Source organism: Canis aureus, chromosome 23, assembly GCF_053574225.1.
Source record: "Canis aureus isolate CA01 chromosome 23, VMU_Caureus_v.1.0, whole genome shotgun sequence".
In the NCBI taxonomy this organism is placed as follows: Eukaryota; Metazoa; Chordata; class Mammalia; order Carnivora; family Canidae; genus Canis; species Canis aureus.
Genome location: NC_135633.1, coordinates 23,251,700 through 23,262,513, shown reverse-complemented (window position 1 = coordinate 23,262,513; position 10,814 = coordinate 23,251,700). Strand labels below are relative to the sequence as shown.

The window sequence follows — 10,814 nt, the reverse complement described above, 5'->3', positions numbered from 1 at the left end:
CTAATAAGGAAAACACATTTTCCCTAGTTAGAGTTCTTCATCCATTCTTCTATCTCTATTTTATACATTTTTCTAAAAGATTAACACTTAAGACCTATGAATTTATACATTTACATACTTGCTATCAGTCAGATGATCATATATATATATGTGTATATATATATATACACATATATATATATCTCCGTGTGTCTTAATGTATTTTAGTTGTATGCCAAAAGATAAATGCCTCTTCATATATGCATGCTATGAAGATTGAATCATGAATTTAATGATTCAGTTCTCCAATAATAGAAGAGGAAAAAAGACGATGGGTTAGAGTATTTGGAGAAATCCTTTAAGGTTGAAATGCTTAACAAGTTTGCTCTCAGAAGCTTATGGACAGAGTTCCACAAAGCAATAAAGATCAGCTCTGTCTAATAGCACTCTCTGATAGCATATGCATGGGTATTTTTCCTAATTTGGTAAAGAGGATGAGAATGAAGATGAGTTGCTGCTAGAGATGAAAAAAGGTAACAGTATCTTTTCTCTTGAAGATGTTCATGAATGGCAATTCCACATGGTTTTTAGTACAGACTAGGCTTTATTACGTTCCCAAATGGCTAGTTATCTGACCTCATGTTAATTATTAGGTAGACATGGTTTTGCCATCAGTGAGAAACGCCACTACAGAAGAAAAGTCTTGCCTTGTTGATATTTATCAAATCCAGAAAAGATTAAAATAAAAAAGATTCCGTAAAGCATATTAGTGAAACATTTATTCTACACGGTAAAGACATCAATTTCTGTGAGACTCAAATTAAGATTGTCATTTTAGCACTCCTTTTGAGGTATGTAAAATGAAGAAAGATTGTTCTTTAGAGAAGCAGACAACAGAATTGTCTGTTGACAAATTAACCAGAAGAGAAGGGTGATGTTGCTTGACTCTCAAACTGCTAACCAGTCTGAAAACATCACTTAAGATTAGCAACCAGTTGTAATGTCTATATCGAGTAAGGCAACCATACCAAGTGGTGACAAAATTGTGCCTCCAGTGATAAATGGGTACTATGTGTTTGGATGACTTCTTTATAGATATTCCTTGTAAGTTAAACTTCTCTGGACAATTGTGAATATTATTTTTTTCTAGTCAGAAGTGATAATGCCATGTTATGAATGACTCTACTATCAGAACTTCAAACTTGGGTTTGATTATTATTTTTGATACTTAGAAATCTTTCATGTAATGGGCATATCCTGTAAGTCTTCATTTTCAGTCACCTTATTTTTAACGTCTTTAAATAAATATATTCCTTCCCTCTCCTTGCCTGAAGTTTTCTACAGGTAAGCCCCTGTGTCTATGTAATCGAAAGTGTTTTACTCCTTTTTCATGGAAAACCACTTCTGAATCCTGCCACGGATTTGTTGGGTTTTGACACTGTAGATGATGGGGTTCATCAAGGGTGGGAAGATGATATAGATGTTGCCCATGAGGACATGGACCATAGGAGAGAGGTGTTTCCCAAAACGATGCACCATAGTCAGACCGATTATTGGGATATAGAAAACCATGACAGCACAGATATGGGAGACACAGGTCTGCAAGGACTTAAGCCGCTCCTCCCGGGATGCAATAGCCAAGACAGAATGCAGGATCAGAATGTAGGATACAATAATTAGCATGGAATCAAACAAAAGTGTGCAAATCACCAGAGCCAAGGCCTAGAAACTGTTAAAGCGAATGTCAGAACATGCTAGTCTTAGTAAGTCTTGGTGAAGGCAAAAAGAGTGCGAGAGGATGTGGGAATGGCAATAGTGGAAAAACTTTAGGCGGATTATGGGAGCCATAATGAACACAAAACTCCTAACTAAAATTCCCAGCCCAATCTTGGTAATCCTGGCACTGGTTAGTATGGACGTATACCTCAGAGGATTACAGATCGCTGTAAAGCGATCAAAAGCCATGGCGAGAAGGACTCCAGACTCTGTGAGGGACAGACCATGGATGAAATAAGTTTGAGCAATGCAGGCATCCAGGCTGACTTCCTGGCTAAGTCCCCACAGGATGCCCAGCACCGTGTGCACCGTGGACAGCCCCATGCACAGGTCAGTGAGGGCCAGCATGGCCAGGAAGTAGAACATGGGCTGGTGCAGGCTCGGCTCAGTCCGGATCACATGCAGCACCAGGCAGTTCCCAGACAGTACCATAGCATAGATACAGGAGAAAGGGATGGACAGCCAGGGGTATTCCTGTTCCAGGCCAGGGAAGCCTGTTAGTAGAAAGGTGGAGGAATTGGTGTCATAAGCAGGAAAAGCAGGCATGGATCATTTGCTGTATTTTTCCAACGAGTCAGCACTTGCGTCCATTTGGTAGAGCGCTTTCATTCAAATTATTTTCTCATAGAGGACCAATCTGAGCAAAAATGATATGGGTATGTAATACAGAATTCTTTACATTAAAAAGTCACACTTACTGCTGTTCACACCTGTTATCCAAGTACATCTCCACACTTAGGAATCTTGTTGTGTGTCTACCTAATAAAACATTAAAGGGTAGACCAAGGAAAGTGATCTAAAATAGATTTCGTCTTTCTCGAGCAACTAGAGATTATGATAAATTTTGACTTTCCAGATGTCTGTTAATTTTTCGGAGTATTTGTAAAAAACAGTTACCCTTCACCTTTGGGCGCGGTTCAGTCTGTCTCTTCATGCATCCGGTGATTCAATCTGTCTTTTTTATCTGGCAATCACTGCTCGAGTCTCAACTCAACAACAAAAGCTCAAAGATACATTTGTTTCTCTGCTCTCGAGAAAGTAGATCATATCTTTGTAAGTGCTTGCATCAAGAGAGAACTAGACGACTGTGATGTATAACGTCAGGAAGGAGATGGGTATAAATGGACCCCATGTCCCTAGAGATAGTCTGTTCACATTTTCAAATGAATGGTCAAAACAGCTATTACCTGACTACAATCTGGAATTATCCATAGGGAGTGCATTTGTTCTTTTTAACAAGCACATATTCCGTTTGATGTTCTAACTGTTCCAGGAGTTGAAAACCTATTAGAGAAAATAACATAACACTATATGTTAGTTATAATTCAATTATAAAATAGGTAATACCACACAAACCCTAAGTAACTGGTGCTATTGTGAGCCCCGCTTTATAAATGACTAAATTGAGTTCAAGAGAGAGTAAGCAGCTGGCTAGAGTTGCCCAGCGAGTAAGTGAAGCTGTGAATCCTTGCAGGCCGACTCCAAGGCATATGCTCTTAAGGGCTCATCTGTCTTCAGTTTCGCTGCTATCACCTTTCAGAGGCTGTTGCTTCCCTAGCATGAAGATTCAAAGGTTTCAGGGGTTTTCTCTAATCTTTAAGATTACATTAAACCTATCTCATTTATCAGTTCTCCTTGCTTTCAACAGGATCATCAGTGAGCTTAAGATCCTCTATCATACTCCCTTCTTTCACAAACTAGGCCTTCAGCCACCACAAGGTACATACTCTTTGTTTCTTCTGTTGTTCTGGAGACTTTCCAGGGTTTGTGAGTAACTGCTTTTCATCGGTCACAGACTTTCTCAATTAGAGCTTCTTTCTCCTTCCCGCCAGCTTTATTCAAGTAGAATAGACTCATAACATTGTGTCAGTTTGAGGTGTTCATGTTGATTTTATAATTTACCTCTTTCAAAAGAATTACTGCCATAACATTAGCTAACTCATTCATCCTGTCAAATAATTACCATTGTTTTTTAGAGTGAGAACATGTAAGGTGTATTCCCTTAGCAACTTTCACATATATGATACAGTACCATTAACTATAATCACCATGTTCTACATTAATCCCCAGAAATTGTTAATCTTATACCCAGAAGTTTGTGCCCTTTGGCAAATATCTCCCAACTTCCCTCATTCCCCATCTCCTGGGAACAACCACTCTACTTTGATTCTGAGTTTGGCTCCATTGGATTCCACATATAGGGGGTATTATGCAATATTTATCTTTCTCTCTCTGACTTATTTCATTTAACATCATGTTTTCAAGCTTTATCAAAATTGTTAAAAGCAGGATTTTCTTCTTTTTCACGGCTGAATATTATTTTTTTGATTATTAATATTTATTTAATCATTATTATATATTTTATTAAATATATATTCAATATATATCACATCTTCTTTATTCACTCATCTATAGACAGATACTTAGGTTGTTTCCATATTGGGGATAGTGATGCCATGAACAAGGGAGTGCAGATATTGAAAACTGTCCAGTTAAATTTATTTTTAAGATTTTATTGTTTTTATGCTATTATAAGCAGTTTGAATTCCTACTTCCTTTTTCAGATGTTTTGCTTTTAGTGTATAGAATGAAACTGTTTTCTGTATGCTGATTTATATCCTGCAACTTTACTGAATCTTTTAGTTAACTCTCGCAGGTTTTTTTGTTTTGTTTTGTTTTGTTTTGTTTTGTTTTGTTTTTGGAATGGTCAGGATTTTCTAGATATAAGATCATATCTGCAAACAAAGACAATTTTACTTTGTCTTTTTTTGTTGAGATGCCCTTTTTCCTTTTTGCTACCTGATTGCTACAGTTTCTGACTTCCTCTTACGTAGAGTAAAAGTGGGGAGACTGGGCAAACTTGTCTTATTTCTGATCTTAGAAGATATCGCAACCTTTCACCATTGAATATGATAGTGGCCACGAGTTTGTCATATATGGCCCTTCTTATGTTGAGGTATGCCTTTTTTAAGATTTTATTTATTTATTCATGAGAGACAGAGAGAAAGAGAGAGGCAGAGGCAGAGGGAGAAGCAGGCTTCATGCAGGGAACCTGACTTGGAACTTGATCCTGGGACTACAGGATCACATCCTGGACTGAAGGCAGCGCTAAACCGCTGAACCACCCGGGCTGCCAGAGGTATGTTTCTTTTATACTCAGTTTGTTGAATTTTTGTCATGAGAGGATGATGTATTTTGTCAAGTGCTTTTTCCATCATGTATTGAGTTAATCATATGATTTTGTCTTTTATTCTATTAATGTGGTGAATCACATGTATTGATCTGCATATGTTGACCTATCCTTGCATCTCAGGGATAAATCCCACCGAATCACAATATATAATCTTTTTAATATACCGTTGTTACTTTGTGTGTTTACTGTGCTAATATTTGTCAAGAATTTTTGCATCTATGTTCATCAGGAATATGGGTCTATACTTTTCTTTTCTTGTCGTGTACTTATCTGGCTTTGGTACTGAGGTTATGCTGGCCTTGTAAAATGAGTTTGGAAGTATTCCTTCCTCTTCAATTTTTTGAAAGAGTTTAAGAAGAATTGGCATTAATTTCTCTAAATATTTAATAGAATTCACCAGTGAAACCTCTGATCCTAGGCTTTTAAGTGTGCAATGGATTACTGACTAAAATTCTTTACCTATAATTGGTCTGTTCAAATTTTTATTTCCTCATGATTCAGTCTTTGTAAGTTTTTTTTTTTTTTTTTTTTTTTTTTTTTTTCTTTTTTTTTTTTTTTTATTGGTGTTCAATTTACTAACATACAGAATAACACCCAGTGCCCGTCACCCATTCACTCCCACCCCCCGCCCTCCTCCCCTTCTACCACCCCTAGTTCGTTTCCCAGAGTTAGCAGTCTTTATGTTCTGTCTCCCTTTCTGATATTTCCCACACATTTCTTCTCCCTTCCCTCATCTTCCCTTTCACTATTATTTATATTCCCCAAATGAATGAGAACATATAATGTTTGTCCTTCTCCGACTGACTTACTTCACTCAGCATAATACCCTCCAGTTCCATCCACGTTGAAGCAAATGGTGGGTATTTGTCATTTCTAATAGCTGAGTAATATTCCATTGTATACATAAACCACATCTTCTTTATCCATTCATCTTTCGTTGGACACCGAGGCTCCTTCCACAGTTTGGCTATCGTGGCCATTGCTGCTAGAAACATCGGGGTGCAGGTGTCCCAGCGTTTCATTGCATTTGTATCTTTGGGGTAAATCCCCAACAGTGCAATTGCTGGGTCGTAGGGCAGGTCTATTTTTAACTGTTTGAGGAACCTCCACACAGTTTTCCAGAGTGGCTGCACCAGTTCACATTCCCACCAACAGTGTAAGAGGGTTCCCTTTTCTCCACATCCTCTCCAACATTTGTTGTTTCCTGCCTTGTTAATTTTTCCCATTCTCACTGGTGTGAGGTGGTATCTCATTGTGGTTTTGATTTGTATTTCCCTGATGGCAAGTGATGCAGAGCATTTTCTCATGTGCATGTTGGCCATGTCTATGTCTTCTTCTGTGAGATTTCTGTTCATGTCTTTTGCCCATTTCATGATTGGATTGTTTGTTTCTTTGGTGTTGAGTTTAATAAGTTCTTTATAGATCTTGGAAACTAGCCCTTTATCTGATATGTCATTTGCAAATATCTTCTCCCATTCTGTAGGTTGTCTTTGAGTTTTGTTGACTGTATCCTTTGCTGTGCAAAAGCTTCTTATCTTGATGAAGTCCCAATAGTTCATTTTTGCTTTTGTTTCTTTTGCCTTCGTGGATGTATCTTGCAAGAAGTTACTATGGCCGAGTTCAAAAAGGGTGTTGCCTGTGTTCTTCTCTAGGATTTTGATGGAATCTTGTCTCACATTTAGATCTTTCATCCATTTTGAGTTTATCTTTGTGTATGGTGCAAGAGAGTGGTCTAGTTTCATTCTTCTGCATGTGGATGTCCAATTTTCCCAGCACCATTTATTGAAGAGACTGTCTTTCTTCCAATGGATAGTCTTTCCTCCTTTATCGAATATTAGTTGCCCATAAAGTTCAGGGTCCACTTCTGGATTCTCTATTCTGTTCCACTGATCTATGTGTCTGTTTTTGTGCCAGTACCACACTGTCTTGATGACCACAGCTTTGTAGTACAACCTGAAATCTGGCATTGTGATGCCCCCAGATATGGTTTTCTTTTTTAAAATTCCCCTGGCTATTCGGGGTCTTTTCTGATTCCACACAAATCTTAAAATAATTTGTTCTAACTCTCTGAAGAAAGTCCATGGTATTTTGATAGGGATTGCATTAAACGTGTATATTGCCCTGGGTAACATTGACATTTTCACAATATTAATTCTGCCAATCCATGAGCATGGAATATTTTTCCATCTCTTTGTGTCTTCCTCAATTTCTTTCAGAAGTGTTCTATAGTTTTGAGGGTATAGATCCTTTACATCTTTGGTGAGGTTTATTCCTAGGTATCTTATGCTTTTGGGTGCAATTGTAAATGGGATTGACTCCTTAATTTCTCTTTCTTCAGTCTCATTGTTAGTGTATAGAAATGCCACTGACTTCTGGGCATTGATTTTGTATCCTGCCACGCTACCGAATTGCTGTATGAGTTCTAGCAATCTTGGGGTGGAGACTTTTGGGTTTTCTATGTAGAGTATCATGTCATCGGCGAAGAGGGAGAGTTTGACTTCTTCTTTGCCAATTTGAATGCCTTTAATGTCTTTTTGTTGTCTGATTGCTGAGGCTAGGACTTCCAGTACTATGTTGAATAGCAGTGGTGAGAGTGGACATCCCTGTCTTGTTCCTGATCTTAGGGGAAAGGCTCCCAGTGCTTCCCCATTGAGAATGATATTTGCTGTGGGCTTTTCATAGATGGCTTTTAAGATGTCGAGGAATGTTCCCTCTATCCCTACACTCTGAAGAGTTTTGATCAGGAATGGATGCTGTATTTTGTCAAATGCTTTCTCTGCATCCAATGAGAGGATCATATGGTTCTTGGTTTTTCTCTTGCTGATATGATGAATCACATTGATTGTTTTACGGGTGTTGAACCAGCCTTGTGTCCCAGGGATAAATCCTACTTGGTCATGGTGAATAATTTTCTTAATGTACTGTTGGATCCTATTGGCCAGTATCTTGTTGAGAATTTTTGCATCCATGTTCATCAGGGATATTGGTCTGTAATTCTCCTTTTTGGCGGGGTCTTTGTCTGGCTTTGGAATTAAGGTGATGTGTAAGTTTTTTTTTTTTTTTTTTTTTTTTTTTTTTTTTTTTTATTTATGATAGTCACAGAGAGAGAGAGAGAGAGGCAGAGACATAGGCAGAGGGAGAAGCAGGCTCCACGCACCGGGAGCCCGACGTGGGATTCGATCCCGGGTCTCCAGGATCGCGCCCTGGGCCAAAGGCAGGCGCTAAACCGCTGCGCCACCCAGGGATCCCCTTTGTAAGTTTTATGTTTGGGGGAATTTATCCATTTGTTCTAGGTTATCCAGTTTGTTGATGTATAAAATTTGTCTCGTGATTTTTTTGTGTTTCTATGGTATCAGTGGTAAATTTCATCTCTCATCTCTGATTTTACATACTGGAGTCTTTGTCTTATTTTTCATAGTCTAGCTAAAGGTTAGTAAGTTCTTTCATCTTTTTAAAAAAAACAACTTAGTTTCATTGATCATTTCTACATTTTTTCATCTTCATTTCATTTATTTCTGCTATCATCTTTGTTCTTTTTCTCTTTCTGCCAGCTTTGGACTTAGTTTATAAAAGTTTTTGGGACAATGTTAAACGACATAGCTAAGTGATCCTGGGGAAGTTTCTAGTACTTATCTCTAACCAAGTGTCATCCCAGAGCAATCCAATGTTTGCCACTTATGCAGCTTTAGGTATTCGAAGTAAAACTGAACGAGTGAAACAAGCTTTAATGTTTTCTTTAACCTACTACATCTAAAATACTATGTCAACATGTGGCAAATATAAACATTTTTGGGGAGACAGATTAAATCATCCTTTCCACACTAAGTCTTTGACCTAGTATGTATTTTGTACTTACATAACATCTCAAATGGGACTAGCCACATTCCAAGTACTCAATAGTCCCTGGTGGTTCATGGATAACTTCTTAAAGAATGCCACCCTAAACTCAGTTTCTTCATCTCTACCATGGAAACAATAACAATTTACTTTAATTAAGTGTTTTCTTTGTGTATTTCACAATCCAAGTTATTTACAAATTCATCTAAATAAATTGTCAGGACAATCCAATGAAATAATGATATTACCCCATCTTAGATGAAAAAACTAATGTAAGGTTAAGTATCTTGCCTAAGTACATAGTACTCACAGGTGTTGGGGAAGGGTTTACCAACTAGAAAGTTAGACTTTATAAGCACATTCTTTATTAAAAGAAAAGATGTGATCCTTTAGTAATTCTAATTCTAATTAGAAGTACCTTAATTGGGGATCTCTGGGTGGCGCAGGGGTTTAGCACCTGCCTTTGGCCCAGGGCGCGATCCTGGAGACCCGGGATCGAATCCCACATCGGGCTCCCGGTGATGGAGCCTGCTTCTCCCTCTGCCTATGTCTCTGCCTCTCTCTCTCTCTCTCTCTCTCTCTCAGTGTGACTATCATAAGTAAATAAAAATTTTTCAAAAAAGAAGTACTATAATACTGAGAATTAAATAATGCCAAGATTCCTAGTCCTCAGTAAGTGCTAAAAAATAGTGCTTAGTAATATTATTGTTTTAAAAATGGAGACAGCATTCAAGGAGCTTATAAGGAATCAACCTTATACAAAACTGCGATGGCTTATAAATAATGTTTTCTTGGCCAGCACGTGAGCTCTTTGAGTACTAAAGCCAGGGTTTAAAAAAAGCGTGAAAAGTTTTACTGATATGGAGGAAAATAAAATCAAAACTTATGTTAATAACAATAACCTGTTTTATATAGGCTATATCTGCTGCCCTTCAAAAATATTTAAGACCACTTAGGGAGAAAGGAAGCTGCAGGATGTTTCTTAATCTGTCTGTCCAAAGTTTATTTTCAAATCTCCTTAGATGAAGAAATTATTTTTAAATATTTACACTTGTAAGAATATTCAGAATTTGGTAGACTGGAGCATGTGCTGTGCAGATGCTGTCCTCACTCCCAAAGGAACACAGCCCCCTGCATGTCACATCACTTACTCTCAGCACTTCCCAGGTTTTACTCCAGTGACTCTCAGATCTACATAAGCCTTACTTCCCCTAGAATCTCAATACAACTAGAACAAAGGAAGAAACCAGATCCATTTACAAGATTGTCAAGACCATCTCCACCACAACAATTGTTCTTTTTTTCTTTTTAAAAGGATGTTATGTATTTATTCATGAGAGATACACAGAGAGAGGCAGAGACATAGGCAGAGCCAGAAGCAGGCCACCCACAGGGAGACCCACAGGGGACTAGATCTTTGAATTTTAGGATCACACCTTGAGCCAAAGGCAGACTCTCAACCTCTGAGGCACCCAGGTGTCCCTGTTGTTCTTTATCAAGTCCATAAAGTGAACGTGTAAAAACAGACAACAATGTCTCAGAAATGAATCCTACAAGTTAATGATCATCTTATGGAAGAAGCAGAGCTTAATCTTCCAATCCATGCCAGTGATTAGCAATTTGCTCCAGTCCAGGGAATCCTGTAAGTAGTAACTAATCCCTTACCACGGTATAGGGGCAAGAACTCAAATGTGTCTTCTTTCTCTACTTGGTATACGTAAACTTCACAATCATACTGTCACAAGCCAGAAATCATATTTCTTCTGTTATTTGTAGTATGAAGCATTGAATTAGGAAGTGACAGTGAAATTGTGGATATGGACACAGAAACCTTTGATATAGACCTAATAACAAAGGGCTTCACATGCAGGCATAAAGTAGTCAGTTTCATAGCAAATGCAGTTTCTGAAAAAATACAAGCATTGGACTTATATGTAATGAGCCATGGGGCTAAATCCAGTCATTCTTTCATAGCTGTCACTTCAAAATTTCTACTAAGACAGTGGGAAACACAGGATTCTAAATGAAC

General features: G+C 38.0%; 1 pseudogene; it reads right to left on the bottom strand.

Moving 5' to 3' along the window:
* Positions 1 to 1,356: 1,356 nt before the first annotated feature.
* Positions 1,357 to 2,301, bottom strand: LOC144295154 (olfactory receptor 51V1-like; annotated as a pseudogene).
* Between the last annotated feature and the right edge of the window lie 8,513 nt (positions 2,302 to 10,814).